The 17,171-nt window shown below is 36.6% G+C and overlaps 1 protein-coding gene across 3 annotated transcripts in view; it reads right to left on the minus strand.

The window, feature by feature from the left end:
* il1rapl2 (interleukin 1 receptor accessory protein-like 2) overlaps positions 1-17,171 on the minus strand; it is a 367,898-nt gene that overhangs the window by 47,415 nt on the left and 303,312 nt on the right. The gene's annotated exons all lie outside the window — the stretch shown is intronic.

Genomic DNA, 17,171 nt, shown 5'->3' on the forward strand with positions numbered 1-17,171 from the left:
GCTAAAAAGGACAATGTTACACAATGATCTACCACCGTCTCTCGTCCCGGCTGCAGTTTATGTCGAGCATTGGCAGGAGGGTAGGGACGTACGCGACATTACCCGAGAAAGATGCGTTATAGCATAAACTCCTTTTAGTTCAGGGGCCAAATACGGAGCAGTTGATCTTAAGTGGAACGCAGATTTTAGGCAAGAAAATAAGTAATTTCATTATTGTGCTCTAGTGTGCACTTACACGTATAAATAAATGATAAAATATGTACATCAACAATAATATCAAAGCAAAGTATTGGATTTTGTGACCCATTTTTACATAATTTCAAGAATTTTTGGGGAATAATTTGAAGAAAATTGCAGGATTTGAGAAAAATTGAGGATTGAGATGAATGACTGCCATCTTGTGATTGAAAAATGTGAGTCCTGTAAGTATTGTGGAGTTTCATTGAATTTGTGTATTGTAACTGAATTATATGGTAATTTACACAATCTCTGACTTTTTGCTTTCAGCTGTGGGTCGAACTGGATGCTTCTGTGTAGCTATATAATATGTACTGTATGTACGTAGACTGCAGCTACTGCGCTATTGTGCCATGAAAGTAGCTTAACTACTGAAAATGTATTTGATGTAGAAAACAGCAACACTGCAACCACACTACTAAGAAATGTCGATAAACTAGTAATGCTGCTACTCGGGGCCCAACACTGCATATATACCTATATACATATATACATATATGTACATTTCGTTAACATCAGATTTGTTTATCAAGTTTGCACGTTTGCACTAGCTAGCGGTAAAATACTTTTTGACTGAAGAAGCATATTAAAAATGGTAGCATTAGCATGAACAATATTTACTATTTATTTAGTACATTCTGCAGAAGAATGCTGCAAAGGTATAGCATTAAAGTTTAGTATTTATGAATATACATTGTTCATGAGCTACAAAATATGGATGCGTGTCATTTTCATTTGCTCTTTTTTCCAGTGAACAGTTCAACAGAGATTAAACAAAAAAAAAAAAAGAAACTAAATTACAGTGAAGTTAGGGGATTAAAATGTAAATTAAAGCAAAAAAAGAATGAATAGACTTTGACAAAGTCTGATGTGTTTTATTAAAATGAAATATTAAAGGTAAAATAAGAGCTGGAGTTAAAAAAAAAAAAGAAAAATCCCTCTTGAGGTTAAAAGCGTTAATAAATTTGGTCTCGGTATCTGTGTGTGCGTGCGCGTGTGTGTAATAATAGATGGTTTTGTTCTGTGACAGATCTGGGTGTCAGGTGATGGCTGTCTCCCAGTTCTCATTTAGGGGTTTCAAAACTTTTGATAGTGTTGGGCTTGTTAGGTCTGCACAGAGCCAATGACTGAGAAAGAAGAAGAAGAAGAAAAAAAAGAGCATTACTTGGAAAATTTAATTTGTTTGAATTGTTTGAGTCATCAGTGGTCTCAATAGCTCTAGGCTTTAAAACAATAGGACATGGTTTAATTTAGTAAATGCCCTCAGGCTGTTGCTTTTATCAGCCGCGCATTTGGAAAAGTTCACCTTAAACATCGTTTCCAGCTTGGCGAACTGTTCCAACTTGCTGATGATTGTGTTACTGAAGTAAACAGTTTAATGTGTGCGGTGCAACTGTCCTTCCAAATGTCCTTTTTCAATGCACTCATCATAAGTCATGATGGCATTGTTTGTTTGGTCTTTGGACAGTTTCTTCAGCTACGTCTGATTAGAGAACAAGGACGTAAACCTTGAGAGTCTCATGAGGGTTTTTGGATCCATCTACCTGCCTATAAAGTTTTTGTCACAAATGAAAGGTTTGTCTGGGGGTCATCTTCACTGTTTAGAAAACCTTGTATTCTGTCCTTGGTATATTTCTTCATCACGGTTTCTCCATAGGATTTCAGTTAACATTATGTATTGCCACTTGAGTTCACTGTGATCCTATTAGGATCGCTTTTATTTAAAAGAAAATACATGCCCCCAAATGATAATATAATACTTTGATACCACAAGCAATATACAAAAAGTATGAATGCTTCAAATAGCCGCATTGAGTTTTTCTACTTCAAAGACTAAATAGATTATATAAAACAACATTTCCATTGGCTTTATTTAAAAGCACACACCCACACCCACACACCCACACACATACACACACGTTTTTAATTCCGAGTTAGATAATTCATCTTTTTTGTAAAGAATTAACAGCACTTAAATCCGTTTTAAGTTAATTACGGTTGTTTTGCGCATGTGCGACTTGCGGCGATGACGCTCTGGGTGACCACATAATCCAACACGGCCGCCCGGAACCGAGCCAACACTATTTAATAAGAGCCTTACAACACATGGATATAATGATGGACGGAGGCATAAACATGCGGACATTAACACGGACACATGGTCTCCACACATGGAGATCAGGCTTCATCGGACGGATGATACTAAGACACGGAGACGGAGTAAATACTGGAGTTTTACTGGGTTTTATTTACTGGTGATTAAGTCATATCTCCCTATGGACCAAAGTGTTATTGGTGAGCTGCTGCTTCAAAACAACAATCAAAATAAAGATGAAAACTGTTCTCATGTGTGGTCTTCTGTGTTAGAGCCGACAATAAAAGGTTTGTTGTGTGTTTCTCCCGATAGACGTGATCAACGTGACACGTCATGTTCGCCCCCTGTCCAATCAGAGCCTTCCCAACTCTCACACCTAAAGCGGAATTAACTAAAGCCGAATAAACCGGTTTTCCATGTAAACATCAGTTTGGGAATTACTATTACCATGTAAACACGAAGCAGAAGACTTTAATTTCGAATGATTTAATTCGGAATAACTAATTCCGAATTTAAAAACATCATGTAACCGTGGCCATTGTGTAAACCTACATAATTAAGTAATTCAGCTCTTGATATCTCAGCCCTTCAAAGTACATGGACTCAATGAATATACACAATATTTGCCAGGGCGCACAGTTTTCCCACACTTTTAATCACAAATTGTTGAAAAATAGGTCTTTATCTTTTCTATTATTCCACAAATGTTTCCTCAACTAAAAAACAAATTGATCACAAACTCAAGGAAATGTAAAAATTCAATATTGTCTGTAACTTCCACCACTTTACATATATTTGTAGGGCAGAATAATGTTGAAATTGCTTGTGTTCCCGCCTAAAATTTGCGGCTCACTTGAGATCAATCTGTTGTTTGAATGTGGAGAGCACATAATGTAAGATTTCCAACTACTTAATAAAACTTTCCACTTCAAAGCAGATCAACATTGTCTAATAGATACAATATGCCACCACAATAAGGAGCTGTGATATCAGTTGTTTTGCATCTTACATCACACACGTCTTTTCCCTTGAAATCCGTACATATACGTGTGTTTACTATAGCCCTACTTAAAGCTCTTCAGTGTTACTCTTTATTTCTTTGCTTTGCAACACCAACGCTTTTAAATGCTAATGAAGCGGGAAGCGTTTTCTATTGTCGCACAGGACCGAGCAAAAGAGACCTCTTCAACTCCATTACTCATTTATAAGTAATAGAAAACTAACTGTTCCACTTAACACACCATTATGACTTCTCCCCTCTTGCTGCTGCTACCACAGCTGTTAAAAGTGTGAAAATGTTAAAGAGGTATAAAGAAGGAAGAAAGTGCAATGCGCCAAGAGCAAAATAGTACACACATGGCGAGTAAATGTAACCTGAGATGTGCTGAAATTAATGGGTGCCTTCATTTAGAAACAGCAGCAATAAAGAAAATGTAAATGGACTCATTTTAGTGGACAAAGCAGAACAATTTACCAATGAGCAGTTATTGTCAAAGAGAATAAGTGACTTGTTTTAAAACAAGTGGTTGATGGTTTGGATTCTGGCTTTCTTTGGGAAAGTGTCTTCAAATCAAATCACTGATCCCAAAGAACCAAAATATTTTTTTCCCCATTTCCAATTTTTGTTTGAGTTAAATAACATATATTGGCTTTCGAAAAAATCAAGGAATTAAAAGAGACACACGTTAAAAGGGAATTCCTATTTGAACTGCCTCTGTTTGTCTGAAGGATGTCTCAATACCAAATATATTTTAAATTTTTCAGACAGAGAACAGGGACACAGAGACATAAATGTTGCAATTTTTTTATTAATAATAATAATAATAATAATAATAATAATAATAATAATAATGTAACTTTATTCATCATCATAGTGAAATTCCTCTCTACATTTTCCCCATTTTCCCCAGGGGGTAGCAGTGGGCTGCCATTGCAGGCGCCCGGGGAGCAGTGGGATTGGGGTTAAGGAACTTTCTCAACATCCCACAGTAATGGCCCAGGAGAGATTCGAACCAGTGACCCTCTGATTACAAGCAGTGTTGGGCGGTAACGCGTTACTTGCAACGTCACTTTTTACATTAACTAGTACCGTAATGCAATATTTTTCCAAAGAAATAACGCCCTTACCAGTGTACTTCCTGTTTATTACATTTTTTTGCGGGATGCCGTGCCAAACATGGTAAAACAGTAGAAGAAGAAACATTGTCAGCGTGTTTCTGTTTACATCACGTGCGCCAATCATGGCGAGTCAATGCGAGAACAGGACAAGCTCAGAGTGGATATATATGTTTGTCTCCAAAAGATGCATCAGTGAAGCTAAGCTAACGCTGCGACTGGATTTTAATGGACTGTGACTGATATCCAGGGACAGGTCAGCCAAACTATTGCACGGTATGTTGTTGTAAATAAGAAGCCGGTCACTGCTGCTGAGTCACTGCTAACAGCAGCTCATTAGCCTGATGTGTTTAGCATTGTGTAGCTGAGAAAAATGCTGTGAATTTCTTTTTCCACATTTATTTTCATAAGCATTTTCAACAGCAGAATGTGCACCTGGAATATGCACAGCTTACTTTACATTACAGTGCTAAGGCTGAAAAATTACTGTTTTAAATTTGGAGCAGCTGTTTTGTGCTTTATATGCACATCATTTATGGTTGTTTTATAGCAGTTGATCAACAGTGGATTATTATATAATTACAGCACTGATATGAAGCTGTATGAACACAAATGACACAAAATAAATAATACATTCTTTAATTCTAAGTAACTCAAAAGTTACTTTTTCCAGTAACGCATTGCTTTTTGGTGTAAGTAATCAAAACAGTAACTGAGTTACTTTGTTAATGAAGTAACTAATAACAGAAACTAGTTAATTTTTTCAGTAACTAGCACAACACTGATTACAAGCCACCACTTCCCCTAGCTAATTTCTATTTTGCAACAATAGCAACTATAATTAATAGAAGCAGTTTTTTTTTCATATTTATTATTTTTTCACTTTGTAAACGATGCTTCTTCAGTGTCTTTTTGTGTGTACATTGTTTTTACCTTCAACTGTAAAATTAAAAAGAGTAAGAACATACCATTCAATAGCTCAAAGGGTAAACAATGGCATGAATAAAAATTCAGGTTATATAAATATCTCAGTATATATAGACCCATGAACTGTCTTCACTGAATAAAAATACATTAGAATATTCTCTATCCACAATAAATGCATTTTCTTTAAGAAAGCAATACAATTTTTCTTTTCAATCTTGTTTTAAAACATTACACTACTTACTTAACATAATCAAAACTTGAATTGTAATAAAATCTTTGTTGTTAAATGTGTGTCATATTATACATGAGAATGGGATTTTGTCCATTTTTATTTATTCTCATAAGGGATTAGTTAGACTAACCTCAAAATGTGGCAAACATTAACACCAGTTTTTGGATAACAAAAAACCTAGATAACCTAAATAAATTGATAAAATATGAATAATAAGATTGCTTTCTATTTTGTTTTTAAGTTAGCTGTGTTCATTTTGTCGACTAAAACCTTCGTTATGATTTTCATCAACAAACCTTTTTTAAGTGAAAATAACGATGATTAATTAATAATTGAACTTTTACCAAAAATGCATAAACTCTTTTCCAGTATATTTTAGTTGACTATCTGTAACAGATTTAGTTGATTAAAATCCTGATGTCATTTAGTTACTAAACCTAGACTACAACTGAAATGATGACAAAATGTTTGACTCAAACTACATTGTAATTTATTATCCCCCGCCACAAAATATGGAAGGGAGCTACAGTTTGAGCTCCGTCCGTCCGTGCGTCCGTTCGTCCGAGTTAAAGGGCACAGTTTATCTCAGAAACTGTTTAAGGTACGATAGCCAAATTCGGTGTGTAGCTTCAAGGTATCAATACCTTGATGGAGTTCGAAAATGAGAAGCGCACAATTGTTTCTTCCAGAGTTATTGCCTTTGTTCTGTTTTTCTTTACTCTGTTCGAGGTATCTTCAAAGGGGATAGCCTTTCTTAGAAAACATTTACGATAGTTAGTAATTTTATATTCTGATGTGATAATATTTTCTTATGTACATATACATCTAAGTTAAATTTAGGACATTTAGGAAAAGGTTGTGAGTTATAATGAAAATCAATCTGACGGGGTATGTTGATGACTATGTCTTCTTGTTCACGACTATAACTAAATAAAATCCAAATTTTCTGTAAAAATTAACACTGTAAGTTATTCTCATGCATTTTCCTCATATCAGTGTCTTTGATAATACATTAAACAAGGAGCAAGTGACAATTTCTTTGCTGTTGCTGCTTCTTAACTGGGGAATTACCTGTCAGAAAGCTTTATCCATTACTGCTTTGAAATCTCAACCTTTTCATGTTACCCGAGGCAACTTTGTAGAAAGTTACTTTTCATACACATTGCTCGTCCGTCTCATATTTCAAAAGGATTATTTTATTTTAGTGGGTTTTTTTTTTCATTACATTTATAACTGTGTTGTACACTATGAGCAGCCCTTTAGTCCCTTGTATGAGATTTAAGTTAAGAAATAGAGCTTGATTTGATAGGAATAATAACAAGTAATCACAAAACTAAAGCATAGACCTAACTGTGGTTTCTGACTAGAATCCAGTTAAAAAAGACAATGGTGATAGTATATTTTGCAACCACAAAGACCCATTTCCAGTATGATGCCCCTATGTACATCTATCATGTGAAGTAATAGGAAACCTGTTTGCCACAGCCTAACCCGGCCTCTTTGTGCTGTAGACACTGCATGATGGAGAACCTGCCCCACTCACCCTCAAGTCATTAATCCTGTTAGTTTCATTCACCCACAGATGCACACACGCAGGGAACTCAAACACGAGTGGATTCTAGAAGTGGATTCATTGGAATAATAATCATGAAAAAAAAAATCTTTAACAAGATTTTCATCTCAGTGAGAGTGAGCATTTGAAGATAGAAGAAGAGTGGAAATACAGGAGGAAACATAATTACACTGTGATAAAGACGGAAAGATAACACAAAGCCAAACTGTGAGGATGACATATTTTTCTAATCCTGATTAAACTTGTGGCAATAATAACAAAAATACATGGATTTACACTTTGCCTGTTTAGGTAATGCACAGAGGTGAAAGTAATAGATTTCAAGTACTCACGTTACTGTAATAAAGTTGCTTTCATGGGTACTTGACCAATTAAATGACCAAACAACAATCAAATGCATCACATCATAGCCGTCAAACCATATTAAACATAATGCACTGTGCCAAAACAACATTGATGGGAGGCTATTTCAGCTTGAGATTTTTTATTTTGAATTTAATTCATTCGTGTTATTTTATTTAAAAAAAAAGATTGTACATTTTGACAAACCTTTTATTTCATACAGATGCCTTTGTGGAAAATAAATTAAGTTCCAATGGTGCAAGATTGTGTCTCTTCCTTTTTAAGTTTATACATGAGATGTTTTCTGTATGAAAGGGAACAAGATTCATTCACTCATTTTCAGACCCGCTTATTCCTGTTCAGGGTCACGAGGCCGTGACAAGTTTTATTACCAAAAATAAACGTGTCGGCAGCTGTACATTGGATTGTTGGATTACTGATACTTGAGTGGATGCAGCTGTAAGTTAAAATGCTTGCAAGGAAAATTACTCAGTGCTATTTTAGTAATTTGCATGTCACAAACACACAGGGGGTCTTCCAGGGCGGGCCACGCCCTTGCATGCCTGTGGGTGCTGCGTGGACTCTGCTTGGGCGTTGCCCTGCGGGGCCGGGTTCTGCGCCTCGGAGCTGTGCGCGCCGCATACCGGTATGACATTACATCTCACCCTCACTTTAAAACAGTCAACTCTTCCCCACCCTTTTCATTTCCTACCCCGACTCACTCTTCCTTGTTCCCTCCCACTAGGTGTAACACTGCCCTCTTTTTTTATATCCTCCCTTTAAAAAAGTGTTTCTTATCCTTCCTTAGGGAGATGGTGATGGTCACACTTAAGCAATAAAAAAAATTCATTTATTTAATTGCAATAACAAAACATGCATTGCTGTCTTTTAAGGATTGCACTTTTTGTAGTGTTGACCTTCGACAGCATGTGCAGAGAAAAGAAAGATAAAATGTGTGGATTATCTTTTTATACTTCAAATGAGATGATAATATGGTTTCTTTAATTGCTTTTAAAATGTTTTCTAAAGAGCTGCATCTGATAGTTTGCTACATCTAATATCTATTGGCACAACAATTAGAATATGGTAAAAACCTTGAATAACAAAGAACAATAACATGGACTTTTTATATTGTTAGCATCATGGCGATAAGGTTATCTGACCTTTACTAACAGTACGAGGTCACCTGTTTATACCTAAACCATTCTGAGTGAGGCCTCTATTTATTCTGTGTGAATTTGTGAATATTCTTGATGATCCGTTGGTTCCCTGCAGTAAAAAAAACATGCAAATGTAGAGGCGCCAGGCAAGATCAAGAATTCCTCAACCCATACATTCATTCTACATATTGCTGTGTATTGACAATAAAGGATCTTTACCTTCATGATGAAAGAAAGAGGAATTGCTAGAGGTAACATAACCTTTCAACCTTTCCATCTCTTTTCCTTCTTCTTATATTCATGGAAAAGCAAGATGGAGACTCGAGTCCTATACACTAAGTCAAAGGCTGAACCAATATAAAAGCAGGAGCACTATTACAAATGGTTCATTTCCACTTCGAATATCTTTCTGACCTCCAAGCCAAAGATTTCACCCTGCAGTCCTTCATTCCTTATAGTTTTTCATGTTGCAGTTATACAGTATTTGCTTGAAGAACACAGCAACAATTTCTCACATCTTTTGTTTATTTGTCTTTTTTCCCCCCTCAGCCCTACATTACCATCAAGACTGGGAAAAAAAAAAAAAACCCTGATTACCATATTCATGAGTCAACACGAATCAAAGCTGGAACAAATTATATTTATAAAGCAAATATTTATTGTGCTTTCATTGTATATCAATCATCCGCTCACACAGTTGTTTTCATGACCCATCTATAATTATTCTCTGTTAATCTATCAATGGACTCCAAGAAAAACATATTGTTGTGTGTAATTTAGCATTTGTGTGTGTCTGTATTTGAGTGTTTGGATGAAAATGAGGTATGAGGTACGACATCCTACTTTGTCTTCGCCACCACTGTGTTGTAACAGTTGTCCCAAGTGTTAAGGTTTGCTAACAGGCTACCTAAAAACGGAAACTTTCAGGCACTTTATAGGACAGCAAGCCGACGACTCCTGACTCATGATCCCATGATTTGTGACGTGGAATGGAATGTGGCCAATCAAGCAGCAAGCTGACTGAGAAAGAAACACTTAATGCTGTGTTCAAGGCAACTCGTGAATTGACATTTCCAGGTTGAAAACTTTGATCCTCGTGTTCAGCGCCAGCACGTTGAAATATCTCAAACATGGTTGACCACCAAAATATTATTCACCGAATAGGAACTGCGACTTCAGGTGGTGTTCCAAGTCGATCTTTCAAGTAGGAGGTTGGAAAATCCAAAGTTGCTTTGAATGCAGCATTAGATCACCTTGTAAGAGATCTGGTTTGGAGGTTGATTAATGGAATGGAGGAAGATTAAGTACAAGTAATTAAACCTCTGGCATTCTGACCACTGTTCATCATATATTTTCTTACGTTTAAACTGACTTCCTCTTATTCACACTTATTTTCCTCTTTACACCATTTCTTGGTTTGTCCACAAGATTCCCTCACCACTACATTAAACAGTTTTCCATCCCTTTTACTTATTTCCTCTATTACATATCTTTTTTTTCTTCTTGTTGTTTGACTTGCCGGGAAACTTTTCTTGGGAATTCATCTTTGAATTCATTCTTTCTAAGCACTGGTTTTCAGGGTTTATTACAGAGATAAAGTTTTTCATTACTCTTAAAAGGGCAGGCAGAACACAGGAAGAACTAACCATTTGCTTTTTGTTGCAGATAATTTGACACTTCGTTGCTACAGTGCAGCGTTTCTCAGCTCTAAATTACATCGCTGAAGATGACTAACAACTGCAGACCGATTCCTCTCTTTCTCTCTCCATCTCATTGATCGAAATCGAAATATAATAAAAAAGACCCTTTTGCCAACCTTTTGTTATCTGTCTGAGACGGTTTGAATGCGAATAATAATGTGACGCATCACCATTTTCAAGCAAGTGAATTGTGAGAGTGAAAAAGCAGAATGATAAAGACAATGTAACATATAGATGTATAGAGAAGAGTGAGAAGGGTGGCGAGAAGACAGACAGGCTGAAAAGCAAAGCGAGATAACGGCAGACACCTCACAGGGACAGGAGACGACAGACACCGGGAGATAAATACCACGAGAGCAAAAAAAAAAGCAAGGGAAAGAAAGACAAGCGCAAAGAGAGAAGAAAGAGACAGAATGCCTTTCTCCTTATCTTGCCCTGCCTTCCACAGGCAGCCCCAAACTGGCTTCAAATACAACTCTGTAAAAAAAAAAATAGTTGAAAAATATCTCCCAGGATAGATTGTTTTTAGGGGGCCCGAAACTCGTGAAATCTTTTACAGGAGATAACATATATAACATACAACCCGACGCATAAATTGAAACAGAAAAGTACCACTTATTTCACAGAAGCAGAAAAAAATCAAACACTTTCAGTAAGTGATAACAAAATAAGAGTATAGATTAGTAGCTAGCGCCTGTCAGCAAACAGAAAGTAATGTGAGACAAAATATACAAGTAGAACAAGGAAAAGTCTGTTTAGTCTACACCACTAGAATGCTGATATGTGAAAGCCAGCATACTGGTATATTAATTCTAGATTATCGCCACTGATATGCTGTAACTACTGATAAATGTGTATACATGCCCTGTCTATTGATCCGGTCACATCCAGGCCGACCACATAGTTCAGTGTTTAAGACACTCAACTTCCTCTAATGAGGGCAACAAGAGCTTGGTTTGAATTTCACATGTAGCAATTGGGAAAATGATGAGTAAAGTTGTGCTTTATTACATTAAAAAAGTCACTTTTATTCCAAGTAGTATTTTCTGTTCAGAATGAGTTATTATTTCAAAGATTTCATTATGGTGGAAGACTTAAAAGACCCATGCCTTACTGCCAATGAGAGCTAGAGATAGGCACCAGCAGATCTCCGCAACCTTAAAAAAGGACCAAGCGGTTCAGAAAATGGTGGATGGATAGAAGACTTAAAAGTAGAGCTATTATTTTGTTGCTGTTAAATTTTATAAAAAAACAAATAAATAAATACATAAATACTATAAAAGCACTTAGCATACATTAAAATTAATAGACATTTCAGTATTTCTCTTTCATTGGCAATCATTGGACATTGACTGTTGGTGGTGATATTAACGATGGCTTGATAGCACTTTATGCTGACATTTATGTTGTTGGTAAGATGAGGATAGGTTAATACTCATAAACTGCTGTTCCTCAAATGGGGGGTACACAATGGCACTAAAGGGGGTACTTCAGAGACAGAAAGTGGAAAATTAACAAATAAAGCATTAAAAATGTAAGATTTTACAATGTTTATTTCGAGTTAAAAATGATCATCATAATAATAGTTATGTAAATTATATTGATTCGAACAGGGGTTCTCAACTGGTCCCCCTTGGGACCCACATTTTGCTACGGTCAATAAGTCGCGACCCACTTTTTTTTTTTTTTTGGAGAATTCAACCAACCAAATTTAGTTTTTCAAAAATAGCTGATGAAAACACACATATAATCTTTTATAAAACATAAATATATGTATTTTAATGTGCAAAATGCCTGTCAAAAGAAAAGTTTCTTTCAAAATAAAAGACAAGTCCAACATGAGAGACATTAGGTAAGCTATTGATTTATTTTTGACCAGCTGTCCGCGACCCACCTAGTACAGGTCCGCGACCCACCAGTTGAGAACCCCTAAATCTATTTACGAGAGACTAAATACTGTTTCATTGCACTTATTTACAATGGGATTATTTAAAATGTGTTATTTAATTCCATCATTGTGCTCTGTAGCTGTTTTTTCATAGTATTCTGAGCAAAATGTTGAGTCGGACAAAAGGTGGCACTTGGATTCAGAAATAAAAGAAAGGGGGTACTTGAGCCAAAAACGTTTGAGAACTACTGTGATAGATGTTGGTGTTAGGGCATAATGATGCTTCAACGTTCAGGGCTGTGCTGCAGAGCTGATGGTATATTTGAGCTCTGATGCAGCACTGGTTTGTGTGTTGACTTCCTCCAGCTTTACGCTACACCTAACATTAATAAAAGGGTGCAGAAAATTGATGAATCATTGCCAGGAGCCACCAGACAGTCTCATGGCTAAATCAGCTGTTTTTTAGGAGTAGATTGGGACAAAGACTTTATTTACTTTGTCTACAGGCTTAGTTACATTAACGTTAGTCAGAGTAAAGCTATTATTCCAACTTTAACTTTTTCGCCTCTGAGGAGACCTTGATCCTTTAGAAACCCTCCCTATATGATTAGGTATTATCATAAAATTTAGACAAAATACATTTTTTATATATTCTACCGTTGGGTACTTCATGCTTCATGGGTCTGATTTTAATGAGAGTTTTACCTACTTTTTCAAGCAATGAGGCCATTTTATTTCTACTTCTACAAGAGAGCAACAACCCCACTCTCTTACAAACAGTGTGATTGGTGTATTTTTCTCCCCATCAACAAAATCTAAACCCTTTTTTTCACATCTTCAACAAATTGGACTTGCAGGATATAAATTAAGTTCTCATTAAAATCAGCTCCATAACAATTTGTTCTATTAAAAAGTGCTTGAATGCATCTCCACCAATAATATACACAAGATACAGTATTAGACATGAATACAATTACTGACATTCTTCTGTTGAACCATGGTATAAAGTTTTAAAATATTGAAAATTAATTTGTCATCGATTAAATGGCTTTCATATCCTTTTTACTACATTGGATTCACAGTCACATTATATATTTGTCATTTGCATATACGGTACATACACACTTGAAAAAATAAATTCAATTGACATTATAGAACTCCGAGAAGCTATTATTCTTTTTGCGATTTTCCTTACTTATCACGTCTCAATCCCTAATTACTTGCTTGTTTTGTTTGGTTACAGCCGGTTCAGCATACCGCTACAAATAACATAATGAATAGCGTTTGTATCCCAAAGGATTGTGGAATAATTAGAAAGTGGATGCATCATGTGGGAAAATTGGTGGAAGTGTATTTAAGCAACACAGACCACAAATAAAAGAATGAAGATTAGGGGGGTAGTTAAGGGAATAAGAAAAAGGTGACAAGGCGACAAGAGGAGAAGTTGAAACTGAAGTATGGTGGAGCAGTGGGAAGAGAAAATGGACAACTTCACTGTGTTTGATGATGTAAATCACCCCCAGGTTAAAGCATGATGATAATTAAAAATTTGCTACAGGGTCACACTGTGACGGTGTGTGGCTACATTTGGAATTACTGTTTGTGACTTTGTCTTTGTGTGTGTGCGTGCGCGCGCGCGCGCGTGCGTGCATGCATGCGCAGTTGCGATGCCCATTAAAAGGTGTCCCTGCTGCAATCAGTGTACGGAGGCCTTGGGGCCTATTTGTTACTACATCAATCTGGAATTAATGAAAACACACAAACACGCAGACTTGAACACACAGCTCTGCCTACTGTGCTAACATTGTGTTAGGGACCCCAGAGCAGCAGGATGCACACATCCATGCAGGCGCATTAATATATTCACGCACACACGCAAACACACACACAGAGTGCAAAAAAAGGCAGCCATCCAAGCAACCTCAAAACTAAAAACAAACTGTTTACTACAAGTAACTGAAAATGAGATGCTTTTAATGTTTCATTTATGCCTACTTGGCTTCTCAGATTTTTTCATCTGACCATCCCATTGATCCTACAGCCAATAAATATTTATTCACATCCCTTCAATAGAATCTGGGAAGGAAAACACAACATTTTGGATGTTAGAATTAACAGTTTCGGGCTAGAAAGCATCCAGTGACAAACAGAATGAATAACATGGCTGTTAAAAAACATCATAGATTTGACTGTCGGCCAGGTCTCATCAGAAGATATGACAGAGTTGCTTTCTGTCTTTTTGCAGGCTCTGGAAATGCTTTAGCACAGAATGAATCAGATTGAAAACCTTCTACAAATAAGTCACTATTAGTCACTGGCTGACTGAGATAAAAAGAAACAAAAAACACACTAAGTCCAATCGATTAGTCTTAATTCTTTTAAACCGTCAGACCCAAGATGCTGATTGTTGACCAGCTGAGGGGAATGGACACTTATTGGCCATTCCCTGTCTTAAGACGTTCTGTTCAAAGCTGACTTTTTGGGATTTTTTCAGTGTTTGTGTTTGTCAGGTTACACAAAACAACAGCAGCTGCTCGAGACGTTTGACACAAAAGACAGCATTTATTTCCCTCAATTGCATTATATCCAACGAACTCATATCTAACTGGACCTCTTCCCCCCCACGGCCCTTCTCATAACCTCCGCTCCTCGGATGCCATACTTCTTCTCTCCACCTCGAGTAAAACTACTTTTAGCAGCAATAAAACTTTCATTATTACATGTACTGTACATCTGTCTTTGAGTTTTTTGAAAAGCGCTATGTAAAAATAAAGATATTTATATTATTATTGTTTCATAGGCTCGACGGTGGAGTAGTGCTTAGTATATTTGCCTCACAGCAGGAAGGCTCAAGGTTCAAGCCAAGGGGTCGACCTCAGTTTTCTCCCACCATTCACAAACATGTATGCTAGGTTAATCAGAGTATCTAGATTGCCCTAAAGACTGTGAGAGGTTGTCTGTCTATAAGCCCTGGGATGGATTGACACCCTGTCAAGGGTGTTCCCCTGCCTAGTGCCCGTTGAGAGCTGGAGATATATAGGTGGGTCAGAAGATTAACAAAACAACATCCTAATAAAAGCTATTTTCAGGGCTATTTTGGCAATAATGATGAAAAAAATACATCATCGCTCATCCTATAGATGTGTTGCCAGTGGAAAATACCAAAGTGCACTTCTGATCTTTCAGTATTTTCAGTAAAATATATAGAATGTCTCGAGTTTCGCTTCACAAACTAGGAATGAAAACAAATGTACCAATCTAACTGTTTTTATCATTATTATTTCTTATTTCTGTAACATACGTTTTGAAAGCTGTATTGTGGACCTGCCAAAATCAATGCAAAATGCAGCTTGAAATGTTCAGCACCCACTGTAATTTACAGAAGGAGAGAGTAAAGTTGCTCAAATTAAGCAGTGTTAGTATTTATGATGATCTCCATGATATATCATACAACACTCAATACATACATGTGCTTTAATATAGGAGATACACTTTAACATGGAGGGAGAGACTTGCTGTCTGTTGTAAATCACTAAGTTAAACAACAGGTAGATTATGGCATTTAAAGTCTCTAACAACATAACTTCGCTGATAGTCTATGTGCTCTGATGGTCGGTGGAGGACGATTTTGAGATCATCGCAACAACCGCTCAATCCACCGCTTTATATCCAGACAAGTGCCCACTGTGTGCAGGGTTTGCTCATTCGCTGTTCTCGTCGACTTGTTTTCTTGATGCATCACTACAAACAACAGACTTATGAGTCTACAGATCACCCGCGGTGTCCGCCATGTTGTAAACAAACAAAGGTCTGAGCTGCTACGGGAAGCAGGAGGGTCAAATGTCATCGGCTGCTGGTCCTTTAAAACTATTTTACTTGGTTTTATTTTGTAAACCTTTGAATTTTAGAAGGCCATTCTTATTGTTTCCTAGTCACTGTGTTTTTGGCACTTGTATATTATGTACACTATATTAAGAATTGTATTTTTTCAAATGAATTTGCGAAAAGTTAAATGAAAACTTTTGATCACTGGGGGGAAATGCCCCCTCTGCCCCCAGCAAACTCCTCATATGGTAAAATGATAGGTGAGATCTACGTTTTCCTGACTATGTCGCCTTTTCCTTGTACACTTGGCTCTTTGACCACAATCAAACAAGCTTTTGGATCAAATACTTTTACAAGTATATGAACTATTGTGATTATAAACATGTAAATCCATGAAATGATCCAGAGATCTGAATGTAACCTTATAGCATACAGATGCCAGTGAAAAGTCACCTGGGCCGCGAAGCCCCTCAGAGAGAGACAGAGTAGATTCTAAAGCTTTTAATAAAGTGATGCAGTCATGGCTGACAAGATGAATCAAAGGAATTGTTTTATCAAAGAAGGCAGAGGAGATGTCGCCTGTATAGCAAAGCCATTATAACCGTGTTAAATTCATTTACCTGAGCAAACAATGTTACGGCATTAAATGCTTGGTTAGAGAAAAGAAACTAAAAATAGATGATGTTAATGATACATGCTCACGCCTGATTTACAGTTACAACCCAACCTTAATCTGTATTCATTACATTCTTTAAAGCATCAAGAATGCTTTAAAGAAAGGTTGATTCCAGAAAATGCTTGTTATGTTTAACCACATTTCTTTTTTTAATAAAAGCAATGAACCAGGCATTGACTTTAAACATCATTTAAACCAACAGCTAATGGAAGACCTTTTTTTTTTTGCAGCATTTGAGTTTAACTGTCCATTGAGGTGAAAGTGTTTAGTGGCACACTTACATGTCCACCACGTATTAATCCCAGTAGGACACGCTGATCCAAAAGGAAGCATTACAGAACCGAGCACTTTGCACTGAAAATGGCCATGTTGTTATAAAAAATGAGCACCTTTAGGATTAA

Source organism: Gouania willdenowi, chromosome 10, assembly GCF_900634775.1.
Source record: "Gouania willdenowi chromosome 10, fGouWil2.1, whole genome shotgun sequence".
Taxonomy (NCBI): Eukaryota; Metazoa; Chordata; class Actinopteri; order Blenniiformes; family Gobiesocidae; genus Gouania; species Gouania willdenowi.